This window comes from Petromyzon marinus, chromosome 3 (genome assembly GCF_048934315.1).
Source record: "Petromyzon marinus isolate PM22_M1 ecotype Great Lakes invasive population chromosome 3, UKy_Petmar_22M1.pri1.0, whole genome shotgun sequence".
Classification (NCBI taxonomy): Eukaryota; Metazoa; Chordata; class Hyperoartia; order Petromyzontiformes; family Petromyzontidae; genus Petromyzon; species Petromyzon marinus.
Genome location: NC_133669.1, coordinates 21,498,722 through 21,515,551, shown reverse-complemented (window position 1 = coordinate 21,515,551; position 16,830 = coordinate 21,498,722). Strand labels below are relative to the sequence as shown.

At 49.1% G+C, this 16,830-nt stretch overlaps 1 protein-coding gene across 8 annotated transcripts in view; it reads left to right on the top strand.

The window, feature by feature from the left end:
* Nucleotides 1-16,830, top strand: part of LOC116957170 (roundabout homolog 2-like) — a 280,412-nt gene that overhangs the window by 199,981 nt on the left and 63,601 nt on the right. The window lies entirely within an intron of this gene.

Sequence of the window (16,830 nt, the reverse complement as noted above, 5' to 3'; positions counted from 1 at the left end):
TGCTAACCAGCAGCACTTATTTGAACGTGCCATTCGTAAGTGCATCTGGTAAACCAGTTGTAGTTTTTTTGTGCAGAAGACCTGACTGCTGATGCACCGCATGAGGGCGAAATCATTCCAATATTTCGCACGCTTACACAATTACTGCTTTGGCGGCAGTTGTCAAAACATTTGGGGTAATTGTATCTTTATTTGCTGTTTCCTAGCCTGAGAGGAAATTTAATTCCATGAAGCGCTCTGTCTTTACTGTTGTTTGACTTGTAGTGTCGTTGTTATTATTTTAGTGGTAATAGCGTTAACTCCCAGAACCCGATTATATTGAACGGACACATTATATGGTTCCCGCGCTTTTTCATGAATACTTCATTGACATGCAACGGAAATGTCTAATTTACATAATTGGCTCCTCTGAATTTACAATGCGCATTGTAATGAATGTCTCTTTAATGCACTGTAATTGTAGCTGGGTTTCGGCGTGGCGTTTGTCGCCAGTGGTGTAACGACGGCTCCTGTTATTTTACGAGCCCCTGTAACCGCTGGCAGCACCACCGGTGCGGTAATTGGCAATTGTTAAGATACCCTTTCGGTGGCCTTCCTTCACGTTTGCTCACCTCGCCGAAGATGCTGACATCATTTTGCCGCATGATGATGTCTCGACCGCGCGAGGCTTGTTGTTGCTGTCACGGGGAGACCTAATGAATTGTGTTCAGCACCCAAAAAAAAAACCGAGATTCTCCCGCGACGCAATTGACCTGGTCATCTTTCCGAGCCCTTAAATCCCTACTCAAGAATTGCTTCAATTCGAATCGACCCCCCCCCCAACACACGAATCCCTATTGCAATACCCCCCCCCTCACCCCCCCCTGTGCTGTCTGTGCGAGCCAGTCCTAATGACTTCCTACAACGTGGCTCTCATTTCCTTGCGGAGAATGTTACGGCTTAATGGGGGAGACTGTACCTCGCAACATCTGCGCTTCTGTAATGAGCCAGAAGATAAGGGTAGGTGCCCAGGGAGATAAGGGGTACCTGGCTTTTGTTGGATGCACCTGGAGGAATCCCCATTGTCTGTCCTTACTTGAGTAATGCACCGAGACCGGTTGCCTGAGTGCCGTGGAGCCCATTCTCGTCTTTCTCTCACAAAGCAAAGCGAGCGAGCGAACGAGCGATCCCGCCGGGATCAGATATAGCCTACTTCTTGAATGAACATTTAATTTTAATGCTACAAAACGTGGGCAGCTATACGCCGAATGTTTCTCCTTATCTTGATTAACATTTGTCACGTGCGTGTTATCTAATTCACTTCATCTTTTTGCGCATGTCCCTTCCTCTTTTTTTTTCTCTTCTTGCAAAATGTGTCCTTCAAAAAATCTTTCGATCTAAAAACAAAAAAATCCCCTCGAGGGCGCGGCTGGCTGGGCGAGGGGCGTTGCGGCCATAATGGTTATTGGGACGCTTCGGTCAGATGACGCGAAACTTTGTGGCCCAGGGAAAGAAAAAAAGGTTTAAATTGAATTGCGCAGGTCATTGTGCGCGAGCGCTAGTCCGATCGCCCCGTCTCCCCATCGCCCTCCGCTGATTGGTAAACATCGCTAACAGCATGCTGCTGCTGCTGCTTCTCCTCACGGACAAAGAGCACGAAGCAATTCCCCCGGGGCCTTAGCACTGTCACCCTCGTGAGGGACAGCCCTTGCTTGGGGCGGCAGAGGCTGGTTGCGTGATGAGATTGTCTGGGGCGGGCATGAGAGTGACACTTGTGCAAAAAAGGGGGGCATTACGGTAATCTGGGGTCCGCCTGCCTTCCCAGCCCACCCAGTGCATAAAAATGCATATGAGACGGAAGGATTAAATGCATCCCTTTTGCCCGAGGAGTACTCCAGGAAATTAAATGGGAGTAGATTGATAGGCCGAGCAGCTAGGCAAGTGTTAGCCTGCTTCAACCAGCACTTACACCCTTGTAAGGTCATTTACTGCCTGCTCTTAGCCGGCAGTAAAATAAATCAGCGAAAATATCTCGCTATCTGTAAACGGCAGTAAATTTATCAGCTCTAAATCTGTCCTCATCTTCCGAATCCCCCCTTCATGGGTTCCCATATCAGGCCCTCCAAACCTCGTTATAAAGCCTGCAGTCCCTGCCTCCCCTCGCCCCTCGCGGCGTACCTCGCGATCACCCAAGTAACCACAAGCCTTCTCCCCTTGCCCCCCCCCCCCACACTGCCCCATCTGCTCGTAACCCCACAAATCTATTTTAATTTAACCTGCAAACCGTCCTTTTGTGTTTCGCCCAAAATTGAATTCTTCGGCTTCATTTGCCGCCTGACAGATGGGTTTTTTTTCGCTTGCAACATTGTCATCTTGGTCTTCCGTTCATTGCGTTAAACTCGCGGGTTGCAACTGAGGGGGCCGCTTAATGTGCCGGCAACAAAATACGACCGAGGACAAACACTTTGCCTTGAAGGGGAGGGCCTCTTTGAAAAGAGTTCACACCTAGAGCTGGCACTCCGGCGCTATCCACCTTGGGTGTGACTGTATGGCCGGCTTGATTTATCCGATTTTGGCCACGCTTGAGTTGGTGATGTTGGCGGGAGGCGTGCGCGACAGCCCTAGCTGACTCCACAAAATGTGACCCGTGCTGCAGATTTCTGGACAAAGATAACGCCATCGCAAGAAGCCCTGCCACGATTTTTCGTCGTCGCACGGGCAACATTCTTTTTTTTTCACCCCACGCGGACCAGTCCCGCCCGCTGTTTAAAAACATTTTTAGTGAACCATTTCGAGTGGGAATGTGAACTCTGCGCCCCCCCCCCCCCCCCGTACTGCGTGTGCTTTGATTTTTTTTAAATCCTCTTTCCAGGCAAAATTACTTGTGAAATTAATGCAAGTATCCGGGGTGTAAATTCATTTTTAAATCGGAGGGTGGTGGGGTGGGGAGGGGGCAATCGCATGGATAGCCATGCGTGAACTCGCCTCAAACTGACGTGCAAGGGGGGTAATTGCGGTGCAGATTTAATTGACCCGGCAAGTTTTTTTTTTCCCGTCCCCCTCCTCCGCTTGCCACGTGTTCGACGTCAGATCACTCGCAACGGCGCTGAAGCGTGGCCTCGCTTCCCCCAGCCCTTGTCAGCTTCAGCTTTTACTGCTTTAAAAAAAAAAAACCCAGCAAAGCCGAGGCTACGGCCGCTCATAGGCCTCCCCCTCCCACTGGCGCCTTCATCTTTCGCGGAACAAAAGACAAAAAGTCGTAACGAGCACCGCGGGTCGCGTGAACACTGGGACGCGTGCACTCGTTTAATTTGCTCGGCCTCCCCCCATATCACCGCTATCATTACCGGTCGATAACGGTCACAGTCAACAAACATGTTTTATTTTCTTACGGCGCTAATCCGTCGTGTTATGAGCAAGTCAAACAAAAGTAATGTCGCGTGGCTGTGTACACAGGAGAAGGAGCAGGGCTGGTAAGACATGAAAACAAATATGCACGTTTCCGCAGCACCGTGACTGTAGCCAAGTCAAAGTTGGCCTTACTGCTTACACACCAGCAATGGGGCATCGCTCATGGCGAACTTGCAGCCAGTTGTGGAAATTCCACATCCCTACACGTGTGTGTTGAGGCCATTCTCTTGATAGGATCTAACTGTTGTTGACTTTCCATCAAGCGTAGTACCTCCTTGCATGCGCGCCCCCATTTGGGGACGGTGCTCCTATGACAGATGCTCTGGAATGGTGCGGTCTGAGTGTGTGAAGGGACACATATTTTTGTAGTGGCAACAGTGTTATTGTGTGTGACGATTTGATGTTTTTTCTCCCTTCCGCCGCCACCGCACATTTCTACTGCGGGGCGATGTTATCTCAGAAGAGTCGCTTTGGGAGAGGAGGCAACAACACAAAACGCCGCACATAGCTCGAGTTGTTTGAGCGCAGCGGCTGGTTTCCTATGGGCAATCATCGACAGCGCGCAGGTGTTTCGTCGGCTTCGGCCTGTGCCACAACATAGTCCCTGCCTAGGAATTTAATTTCCTCTCATTCTTATCGAGCCGGCGTAAAAAAAAAAATGAAAAAGTAAGATTCAGTTTGCAGGTGTCTCTGCTGACACTTGATATTGCACTTGTAGAGAGTGGCTGATGATATCGCTGTAAGAAAAAAAAGAAACATAAACAATATTGCAACCGGATAGGTTTTTTTTTGGCTTTTTTTTGTATCTGTACGTTTAGTTTTCAAAGTAACATTCCCCATCCTATTGTGCACATGTGACACAAACTCAACGTGCGACCACAATTGAGCAGATTTCTACCACAGCATACTCGCACGCGAACGTTCCCGTAACGGTAGCGCTGTCCATTTTGCACGGTGCATCTGTGGGAAATCAGCGGGCAGCAAAGCGGCATGGGTGTGTCAGCTGTCCACTGAGACGCAGTGCGTGCATTTAAAGCAGACGCACCTCATCACCGACACGTACCGAGGCCGAGGGGGACACGGGCATGCATCCATCCAGCAGTGGGTTGATCAAAGCGGATAAATTGGGTGCGGGGGGTAGGGAAGCAACGTGACTCATGTAACTGCATTTGTAAGCGTGCACCCCTGCTGGTCAGCTCGTCCTTGAGCGTTTGGTCGGGATGTGGAGACGCCACTCGGAATGGGCCAGAGCATCGCCGTCGGTCTTCGTTCCGCATGGAGACTGGGATTGGGGTGTGGGGAGGACGACAAAGAACAGGGTTCATAACTGCAATAATGGGGTGCCGTGGTGGCAAGATGTTAACTACCTCGCCGGGTATGCGGGAAGTTGTGGGTTAGATGCCGACTCTGACGCCTATATATGTGGAGTCTGCAAGTTCTCTTCGTGGTCGCGTGGATTTTTCTCCGGGTCCCTCCGGTTTTTCTTTCCACATTTAGAATCAAGATGCGTTCAGAGTATTTGGCCGCTATAAATTTCAACATGATAAGCCACTTCGTTGAGCTATCATTTGTGAGCAGGTCGCTTCTTAAAAATGGCTACGTAAATTTTTACTTAAAACTTTCGTGACTGCAGGAATTCATATTATTTGGTTTTTTCGGTAAAGTCACATAGATAGGAAAATAATAAAGTTAATAGAAATAAAAACCATGACGTTTCGATCGCTTGTGTTGCGATCGAAACTTCGTGGTTTTTATTCATTTTATTCACTTTATTTTTAAAGGCTAAATAGCTCAGTGGGCCTTACCTGGTAAAATAAAATAAAAAATCTAACAACGGAGGAAAAAACAGAAACAATGATACATGGAACTTCATTTTGTTGCAGCTGTAATAGTTTGGCAGGGCCGGATAAAAGACATGTTAAGCTAAGGAGAAAAAAGTCTTGTTTAAATTATATTCTCTCTCTGAACTGAGTTTAAGCAGCTGCCACTGCATCTCAAATAAAATTAAATGTTGATACTGTGTTGACAGTGGTGCACAAGCAAAAAACAATAATAAAAACAATTCAACACATTTGTCAATAACACTGCCCTATTTAAAAATTATATATTTTTGTACCCATCATAGCTATGTGCTTTGAAGAACAGCCATCGCCTGTAAAAAATACAGATAACAGGTAACATTTTGGGAAATATCTGCCATAGCCCAAAACGTAGCCTATTACACACACAATCACACACACACATATATTTACTCTAATGTATAGCATTGTCGGCTGGCGCAATTGACTGAAAAAAAACCCGAGCTTCTCAATTAAATTTCTGAAGAGGCTTCCAGCGAGCGGAGCAAAGCGTCGGACATCGCCCCGAGCGACGCGCGTCATCGCGAGAGCGATACGGCGCCAGCGCGACACAAACCTTACACACACGGTCGTAAAGGGAACGCCTTGTTTTCCCTCGCTCCGTCTTCGGCGAGTGGAGAGCAGAAAGTGGATTTGTGGACTTTCTTTCTTTGGTCGAGGTGACCCTTGACCCGCTGAGGCTGCTAATTGCTAGTGGCGTGCGCCAGGCCGCCCCTGAGAGTGGAGATAGGGCCACTCGCACGTGCCCCCCCCCCCTACACCCTCCCCCCCCCCCCGCATGGGTGTGAAAGGAGTCACCATTGTCACTTGATTTGACGCCCGCAGCGGCTGCAGCTGCCTTGACAAAAGGGAGGCCGGGCGCACCACAAAAGGGGGAGAGAGCGAGAGAAAAGAAATAACGTGATTGCAGAAAAACAACAACAACAAAACTACGGCATCTCAAAATGCACCGTCAAAAGGAACCGCCGCTTTGGCTGCAACTGACGAAATGTGGCCTCAGTGCATCTCGCTATGGGGTGGGTGCCAAATTGTTGACATCAATGAGAGCGGCTCATCGTCAGTACTCCTCTCCGATGCGTTTCCTGGTTGAGCCGCGTATCGCTCTGCACGAAATTTGCTCCACGTGCTCGGAGTTTCTTGGAGTTTCCGACGCAGCATCGTTAACGTCACTTCAAATGCGCACCGAAAAGAAATCGTGTTGGTTTGTTTTTCTCTCTCTCTCTCTTTCTCTACCGTAATAGGCTATGTGTTCACGTCCCTTGATGGCGAGGTTTGTTTGTGGGCATGATGGCGACGATGTCTGCCCTTTCAGCAGGGAGGGGGCGGTGGGAGCGAGAGTTGGAGGGGGGGCAGCGGTTTTGGGATGGGAGTTGGGGGGGGGAGTGCACACCGCATGTCCCCCGGACCCCGATGGAGCTCACTTCTCCCAGCCGCGCGCGTGACGCACACATCCGCATTTATCACTGTCAAGCTCGCTTTGCCTCGGTGGTGACGGCACTTTTATTGGCAGTGGCAAAATCCAAAATTAAACCATTAAAGATGCGTTATATCCTTCATTGATGCCTATATTAAAATGTGTGAGCCTGCCTAGGGCTCGTGTCTAAGCCTGCACCGATAATTGTGTTTTCGCAATTTTACGGCGAGTGGAGCGGTTTTTTTCCGCGAACCGACCGCGCTGATTGTGTGATCATTATTCCAAATTCTCCCATGAATCGCCCTCTAATGCAAACATATTGCCTTAGCGAACTTGACCCTGTTTGTTCGAACAAGCCATGACAGAGCCAATTACGGTGAGCTTGCTGATACCTGGCGGGAGGCGGCAGTGCCCACGAGTGCGCTCGGGCCCGTGCATGTGCGCGTCCGAGCGTGCGCGCGTCCGGTGCCTGCACACGCGCGCGCGCACGCACGCGTGCACGCGCGCGGTCGCGAGTGCGCAGGCCATCCGGGGGGCAATTTGAGCAGCGTTGTGCCACAAACGAGCAGGGGGAAGGCCACGTCAATTACGCAAAGTGATCCGCACCAGTAATGTCACAACACCTCGCCGCTGTTCGCGGGCGGTGTCTGTTTAAGCGGTTGGACGGCAGTGGAAGCCGTGGGCCACGGCTAGGTCGATTGGGAGGCACTGACATTCATTTATGCACCAGGATTGTTCTGCTGTTCACAAGAGACAGTTTGTGATCTAATTTTGAGCAGCAGCATCTGGTTCATTCGCGGCCCGTTTTTCGCAAACACTTCATTTGTAAGGATGTTTATTACCGTTCTGAATGTGAGTTTATTCAGATGGCTCCGTTTGTATCCACGCTGCTTATCCAGCGATATATACAGTGAGGGAGAAAAGTATTTGATCCCCTGCTGATTTTGTACGTTTGCCCACTGACAAAGAAATGATCAGTCTATAATTTTAATGGTAGGTTTATTTGAACAGTGGGAGACAGAATGACAACAAAAATAATCCAGAAAAACGCAAGTCAAAAATATTATAAATTGATTTGCATTTTAATGAGGGAAAACAGTATTTGACCCCTCTGCAAAACATGACTTAGTACTTGGTGGCAAAACCCTTGTTGGCAATCACAGAGGTCAGACGTTTCTTGTAGTTGGCCACCAGGTTTGCACACATCTCAGGAGGGATTTTGTCCCACTCTTTGCAGATCTTCTCCAAGTCATTAAGGTTTCGAGGCTGACGTTTGGCAACTCGAACCTTCAGCTCCCTCCACAGATTTTCTATGGGATTAAGGTCTGGAGACTGGCTAGGCCACTCCAGGACCTTCATGTGCTTTTTCTTGAGCCACTCATGTGTTGCCTTGGCCGTGTGTTTTGGGTCATTGTCATGCTGGAATACCCATCCAAGACCCATTTTCAATGCCCTGGCTGAGGAAAGGAGGTTCTCACCCAAGATTTGACGGTACATGGCCCCGTCCATCGTCCCTTTGATGCAGTGAGGTTGTCCTGTCCCCTTAGCAAAAAAACACCCCAAAGCATAATGTTTCCACCTCCATGTTTGACGGTGGGGATGGTGTTCTTGGGGTCATAGGCAGCATTCCTCCTCCTCCAAACACGGCGAGTTGAGTTGATGCCAAAGAGCTCCATTTTGGTCTCATCTGACCACAACACTTTCACCCAGTTGTCCTCTGAATCATTCAGATGTTCATTGGCAAACTTCAGACGGGCATGTATATGTGCTTTCTTGAGCAGGGGTACCTTGCGGGCGCTGCAGGATTTCAGTCCTTCACGGCGTAGTGTGTTACCAATTGTTTTCTTGGTGACTATGGTCTCAGCTGCCTTGAGATCATTGACAAGATCCTCCCTGGGCTGATTCTTCACCGTTCTCGTGATCATTGCAACTCCACGAGGTGAGATCTTGCACGGAGCCCCAGGCCGAGGGAGATTGACAGTTCTTTTGTGTTTCTTCCATTTGCGAATAATCGCACCAACTGTTGTCACCTTCTCACCAAGCTGCTTGGCAATGGTCTTGTAGCCCATTCCAGCCTTGTGTAGGTCTACAACAGGGGTCGGCAACCGGCAGCTCTGGAGCCGCATGCGGCTGGCTGTGGACTGGCTATTTGACGTTAATTATTAATAAGGACTCGCCGTCTCATATGCACCACGTGCATTGGCGGCTCTTGAAATATTGAGTTAATTTTTTATTTACCGAATTCGGAAGAAAAAAATGGCACTTCTTATTTTGCTTGCCGACTCCTGGTCTACAATCTTGCCCCTGACATCCTTGGAGAGCTCTTTGGTCTTGGCCATGGTGGAGAGTTTGGAATCTGATTGATTGATTGCTTCTGTGGACAGGTGCCTTTTATATAGGTAACAAGTTGAGATTAGGAGCACTCCCTTTAAGAGTGTGCTCCTAATCTCAGCTCATTACCTGTATAAAAGACACCTGGGAGCCAGAAATCTTTCTGATTGAGAGGGGGTCAAATACTTATTTCCCTCATTAAAATGCAAATCAATTTATAACATTTTTGACATGCGTTTTTCTGGATTTTTTTGTTGTTATTCTGTCTCTCACTGTTCAAATAAACCTACCATTAAAATTATAGACTGGTCATTTCTTTGTCAGTGGGCAAACGTACAAAATCAGCAAAGGATCAAACACTTTTTTCCCTCACTGTATCGGCATTGCTGCAGTGTGCGGACACATTCTCGTGGTCTTCTGTTGTGCAGTGTATCACAATGTCTCCGGTGTCCACAAGCAAGCAAATGGGGACCGTTGGACTTAGCGATTGTGTACCCGAGGACAACAAGCTTATTGATTATATTTCCACAAAACATAGCTGAAAGAGACAGCCATAAATGGGCTCAATTCCTGTTCTCACGCCAGTCCGCCGGCTATCTCTGTCCATGTGGTGCTTTCCAGAGGTTGTGTACAGATTTTTGTGATAGCTCTTTGCAATGCCTTTTTATTATTATTTTGTACAAAGAGAGCTGACGTGTCACGTGAGGTTGAGTGGCGACACGGCATGGTCACGTCAGCTGCTCTTGTCACGTACACTCTTTCGTTTCGGTTAGACTTTTTAAAGCGCAGCCTGTGCTTCTAGTCGGGGGTGGGTGATGGGGATTTGGAGCATGGTTTTTTGCCATTTCTTCTAAAAATGGCCTCTCACAACAAGCCATTAATCTCGTGATAGATTATTTATTTAATAATAATAATAATAACGCGTTAATTCACCAAGAAAACCCCACAGAAAGTCAAAAGGTAATTTTCAGCAGGGCCCAGTTTTGCGTGTGAGTGGATCCGGAGTACCCGGAGATCGCTGGCGCATGTAAGGGGAGAACGAACGTGAAGCCGTGGAAAATCCCTTTTTGTGCTGCCCTCTACAGGCAGCGGATTGTCACCCCCCTCCGGTGGCCGTCTGGCGAATCGTATCGCAGAAACGTCATTGCTCGATCCACCAACCCTATCTTCCCGCCCCGTCCCTTGGAGGCCGCCGTGCCCTACGCGTTTGAACGAGCGGTGAACGCCGGCGCCGCCACATTTGCATGCAATAAAAATGTCCCCCCGATCACCGCACACACCGTGTATCTGCCACCATCCTATTTGTCAACATGGACACATAATTAAAACTCCTCATCTGCCATTTTAGGTAAGTTGATTATACAATGGCACAATGGCAGAAGAACAGATTAAACTCCGCTGATGGATGAGCGCTGTCAAGGGCCGTTCGTCGCGAGAGCCTGGTTGAGGCCAGAGATGTGCCGCATGTTTGGCAAGCCCCACTTTCTGGCCCCATATTAGAGGCACGTACTTCACGTGCCAGATGGTCATCTCAGCAGACAATGCGACCGTCCTCGGATAAATAGGTCTGAGCCAATTACCAGCTGGAGTAATGCACCCAAAGGCACGAGGATTTGAGGCCTTAGCTTTGTGAACGAGCTGCTTCAGTGCATGGCCACTGGTATTTAAATGTTCAATAACACTGTAACCTAATTCCCTCCCACATTAACCAGACGTCTTGGGGGAAAAAAAAACCCAAATTCAATACTTGGCCCTGGATAAGAATTTTAATGTCACTTACTGCTGGCTTCCAAATGAGCTTAACACACACCGCTTACACATTGTAATCCATTTGATAAAGGTGTTGATTACATTTCATTTCAGACTTCTAAATCTGGCCGATTACAAGAGTATCAAGCACGTAACTGGATGTCTTGTGTCGGGCGGCAAAGTCATGCGGGCCAAAAATTGTCTCAAATTTTTTTTCGTGTGCGCATCAGGCGTGCCGGTATCCGCACTCATCCTGGGTCATTCTCGAGAGCCGATGGGAGAAATTCTCGACCAAAACCAACGCCCATCCGATTGAAGCGTGTTTTTCTCCTATCACCATCGCAACAGGGCTACCCAGTATGCTTTTCTGCTCCCAACAGCTGCTCAGACAGTCTGGGGCGGCAGTGCGGTCGGAGAGGGTTTGGTGATGATTATCGGTATGGTGGCAGCTACACATGGGGCCCAAACTGGAGATGACCTGGGTTATCAGGCCACTACTTCAAAGCTAATCTCCAGATTCGGTATAAACTACAGCCGTATGAACTAGACCCACGGTGAGGTGCGTGATTGTAAAACCAGTTTTGGGTTGTGCGAATTGTTTTTTTTATTCTTTTCAGTTTTTTTTACAAGAAGTTGATTGCAAGAATTGATTAAAGGCGATGGGGGCGGTGAAGAATGTGGGTCCCGGGAAGCGACCATCAGTGATTGTAACAACGTTAAAGGCATGTTGGCACATCTACAGAGAAGAGCACTCCAACAAAATGCCTCCAGGATAAATGCTTTCTTCCACAATTAACACCGAGGCGTTATGCACGCTCTGGTGGCCGCAGTAATGTGCCAGGCACAGGTGCGAGTTGTGGTCAGAGGAAGGATCAATAACCATTGTGGTGTAGCTTTTTTGCACGGACGCTCCGAACTCCGACCTCCTCCCTCCCCTGCCCCCTTCTCCCATCACAAACACAACTGTTTCGGACACTGTCACCATGTTTCCCTCCCACAGGAGGTTTACCACAAGGGGGAATGGCACTTGATGTGGTTAAACTTTCACAAAATCTCAAATAATAATATTGGTAAAAATGTTTTCTTATCGTTCACACCATTTGTATATCATCCCACTTATTGAACTGCGCGAAGACACGCTACTGGTTTTATGCCCCCCACCCCCCCTCATTGCACCGCATGCTCAAAATAAACGAGTGCATGTGCTGAACACCCTGGCATCAGACCAGGACTTCACTCAACAGCTTTGTACAACAAGGTGCTCCGAATGTCAAAACACCTAAAAAAATAAAATTTTCCAGGGGGTTAAAAAAAAGGGAAGAAAGAATTGTCATCACTATAATTATTCTGTCACACTCTAAACGTGCATAATATGGGGGAGAGGGGGGTTCACATTCAAATTGTCCGCACTCCTTCCACAACCATGACTCTGCGTCACAAATTCAGGGCGCAGGGAGCCTGCCCTCTCACGCACACTATTGTGCATCGTGTTAACCCATTCTCATACATCTGTGTGAGGTTTTCACTCTCTTCTCCTGGCATGGCAGGAGTGACCTGGTGGCGCAATTGTTCTCTTCAGCCCCAGTAGAACATTCTGCATTTCCACGAAAGTTAAATACCCATGGCTGGAGCCGTGCCAAACTGTTCTTGCGACTGCCCCTGACATGGACTAATTTCTTGTCCCGACCCTTCATGACCACGTAGCGCCATTGCCTCGGCTCCCTCCCACTCCAATCTTTGATCTTTCCACGACGCTCACGGTCCACCCTAAACCACATCAAGCACTGCACAAACCGTGGCAGCAGATGCGGATACCTGATGCACAAATGAAAAATGTTAAACTGTGCAGTGTTCGACTCTGTTCATCCAGGACAGACCGTACAGCTTATAACGACGCAATGCCCTGATCCGCAAATACGAAGGAGACATCACAGTGATACACTCCGCTACTCTTGACGCGATTGTCTGGCCTGACCACCTGAATGTGAAATTGTAGTTGTCGCCCTGCATCTACATCAGCCATAGGAAAGAAGAAGACTCTAATCCCTCCCCCAACCGAAGCTCTCACCCCCCCCTTCCTCATTCTTTCCCTAACATTTGGATGAGGCGATCGTAGCCCAAGCAAGAATCGACTGAGCTATCGTCCCGTTAGTGCTGACCCCATGACGTCCGTGGCTCAGGTACTGGGCCCGATTGCATGCTTCTGTAAGCGAGGAAGTGCCGCTGCGAACCTGAGTCGAGTCAGCCCAGGAAGGTTGCCGTGGGAACCCAGTGGCTCAGTTCCAAAACTGGGGCTGGCTCGCTTCAAAGTGGCCGTGGAAACGTGGCAACAGTCTGGCCAGCACTGGCCCGAAAAAAACACTGGTGGGGTCATAACTAAGGGGATGAACCCCAACGCATGCGCCCCAACGTTACTGTTGCAATGTGAGACCCTGGCACCCCTGCTTATAATATTTTTTATCGGTTTAATATGTCTAAACAAGTGGGATGGCATTCAACCATATTGCTGTGGATCCATTCTATGAATGTTTGTGTGTGTGTGGGAGCGGTGGCGTAACGGTTAGCGCGTTGTTTTACAAACCCGGCAATCCGAGTTCAATTACCGCTCATGGCCAACACCATTGACGATTATTTTAACCGGTCCTGGGCCTCCCTTAGATCGGCTCAGTCTCAAATTGAGTACCTGGTGTGGTGTGTAAATATCGTTCACTCGGGATTCAAAGGGCCTGGTGTTTGCCACTCACCCCCTCGTGTGCTGCGCCGGTCTTCACAGGTGCTCACTAACAGCACTTGCCCCAACAGTATGTTCAGGCTATACGGGAGATCTTTGTCTTTGTTTTAAGCAAGGGGCTGTAAATCACCTTTTAATACCACATGGTTCGTTTTCCGTTGTATAAATGGATATTGATATGAGATTTCGAAGGTCAACTAACATTCTTAGTTCATAGTCATAATTGTGGCTGTTATTTTTTTAAATGAAACCTGTTCACAATCACTGTACGTAAAGTAACCTTTCCCTGGCCTTATGCGACTTCCTTATATCACGGCTGGGCAGTGATCAAAGGGAAAACGGATATATTTGTTTAATCCACATGCCACCATCATCACTAGCTTACGTAGGCTTACATTTAAAGCATTGAATTAATTCTCGGCTGGAGCATGTGGCAATGTTCACACAACCTGCACTCGTAGCATTGCCAGGCAGAAGCTTTCGCACTGCATCCCCGCTGCTCCAGATACACGTAATTACTTATTCATTAGCCCCGTTGAGTCGAGTACATTAATGTGTCAGCCACTTGTGGTTATGGTATTATGCATTCCTGCAAGGCTGCTCGTGGTGACGTCTGTACCTGGTCACTTTTTAAAAGGCGCATTACATGGGTTTGTGTACAGCGGTGGATGAATCAAAATTGCTTGGATGAAAGATCACATTAAAAAAATCTATTTTCATGTTCATCTGTTGTTTTATGAAAGATGACACCGGCAGCTTCCCAGAATTGTCTAAATTGTGCAATTTAACTTTGAATGCAAGCTTGGGATTTAGAATTGAATGCAAGCTTGGGATTTACAAGAAATGCATTTTGTTGAGTAGAGAGGAAGACTGTATGAGCACCATCATGTAATGCGAACACGAATTGAGGGGTGGGGGGTGGAGGCGATTGGAGGTGGGGGGCATCGGGGAGCATCAGAGTGGTGAGGTGTGAGTGAGAAAGTGAGGGAGTAAAGGGTGGACGAGTCAGCAAGGCGAAGGGAGTGAGTTGTCGTGATGGGACCCCCTCCGAGTTGGTGGGGAGGGGAGTGGGTTTGGGTTGGGCAGCGCTGGTGCTGGCAGGCCCCCCCCTCCACCCCGCAAGCCGTGGGTAGTGAGTGGAATGCCATGTTCTTTTCTGACCCACCGTGGTGCTCGCCGCCTACCGCCATCGACCGTGAGCCAAGTGCACTTAGCGAGTCAAGGAGCTGTCTTTTTAGAAAATGTGAAGTAACGGACACAGTTGTGAGCATTACTCGACTTTGCAGGGAAGTGCTCCAGCACCATGTGCAATTTTAAAACTCGGCCAATGTGACAAATGCGTCTCCTCCGACTCCAAGGGCCTAAAGTTGGCAAAGTCTTTTTTTGGGAGTTTAAATTTTTCTTCTCCAAAAGTCATTTTTTATGAAGACTAATATTCTGAAGCGCCCCAAATAGTTTGACGTTCCAATGGCATTTTCACTTCGAAAACTACATTTTATATATATATTTTTTTAAATGTGGGGTGTTTTTAGTCCAGTGAAAGTGTTAATGGAACTGTCCATCAGAGGTGGAGTGAGTTGGGTCAGTGGGCTTGGCGAGCTTCGAGGCCCTCACTCTGCTGGCCTCTGGCGATAAGCCGACTATCGCAGCCTCCCTCGGTCCAGCTTCCCCTCGGTTTAAATTCAGGTTCGGGCGGAGATATGACGGTGGGAGGGATTTACAACCATAATAGCGCATCATTGCTGATCGTATCTCCCCTAATATTGCCTTTAGTACATGACATTAGGCGTATGTGTGGCGGTAATTAGCATAGAGGGTGTGAGCGGGGCTGCGACTCGGATAATCCCACCCAGCACCTGCCTAATCCCGCCCGCCTTCTTGTGGAGCCTCGTGGTATAATTAATTAGCTATAAATAAATAATCTCTGCCTGGTGGCACCATTGGCTGGTGGTGGAGAGGTCCATCTGTGACCCCCCCCCCCCCCCCGTCATTTCTTATTTTTGTGGTGAAGGCCGCGTGTACAGCCCGCATTTTGAACTAATCTCATTTGGATTATCCTCGCCATTAAAAAGATGCAGCCCGCCGCTCTGTCTGCGGTGGTTGGGTGATGTGTTGTAGCGGGGGAGCGGGGGTCGACCGGTTGAATCTGAAAATTGTAATGAACTGCATTCAAATCGGGTCGCACACACACATGATGTGGCCGTGTGCGCGCGCGCGTGCGTGTGAGTGCTTGCATGCGGCATTCCCAGCTCCGAGAGCCGACCGCCCACAACAGCGGTTGTTCCACTATCTCCAAATGACATCACGGCATCATCATTATTATTATTATTGCACAGGCTTCCTATGCGTGCCTTTGAAGGTGGTAGAAACTTGTCCGCGTCTCCAGACTCTGCGCACACTTCCAATATTTTTTTCCTCCCGCCGTGCATAATTTTTAAATCAAGCCCGTACCTTTCGAGGTTATAAGGTAACACGGGCCACATTTAATTGTGCGCACAACTCTGGGTGCCGGCCGCTGACTTGCGCGTGCACGCTTCTGCCCGGGAGGGAACAGAGAGCGTGGTGTCAGCGCCCTGCATTGGAAATGCACTGTATATATTAGAGTTGCTAATACACGCAAAGCCCGAGGGCCCTTGGAGACTGCACTTCTCATAAAGAGCGAGTAATGAGAAATGGAAAGCGGGCCTCTCACATTCAACATCGTTTAAAGGGGGCCGTTCAGCGTTCCAAATGGGCCGTTTTGAGAAGGTGAAGAAATCCAAAACGTAATTTCGTAAAAGTTTTTTGTTTTTATGGAATGCGACGTAAAAAATTCGAGCGCATTGCTCTTATGGCGCTACCCCGAGCTGATCTTCACACATTCCCTTGAAGCCTCTTGGTCCGTCGGGGGTCTCGGCGTTGGAGACCGCCGCCGTGAGATGCGCCATGCCAAGCGAATCGTGTCCAGCTTGGCCGCACAATCGCGGCGCGCGGCAGCCAGCCAGCCCCCTCCCCCCACCCCGGCACGTGCGTTCCGTTCGCGAGCTCCGTCGATTCCGCGAACTCCTCGGGCTCTGGTGCCGTGCCGGGTGGGTTCCGGGCCCCCGTTCCGGCCGCGTGGCTCGGGGCCGGTTTATCGCTGTGCGAGAGATGGGCGGGCCCTTCCCAGCCCTCAGGGCTGCAACTCCCCCCCCCCCCCACCACCGCAAAACCAACAACAGATGGGCTTCAATAAACCGCCCCGCGAAACGTTCAGCCTCGCGCTCATCCACCGGCCCGCATCCGGCCTGCAAGCGCAGCCAACAGATGCTCGGAATCTTTAATCAATGACTCGTGCCGCTCAGTGCCGCCGGGGTGAATCCCTGTTATTAGAGGCC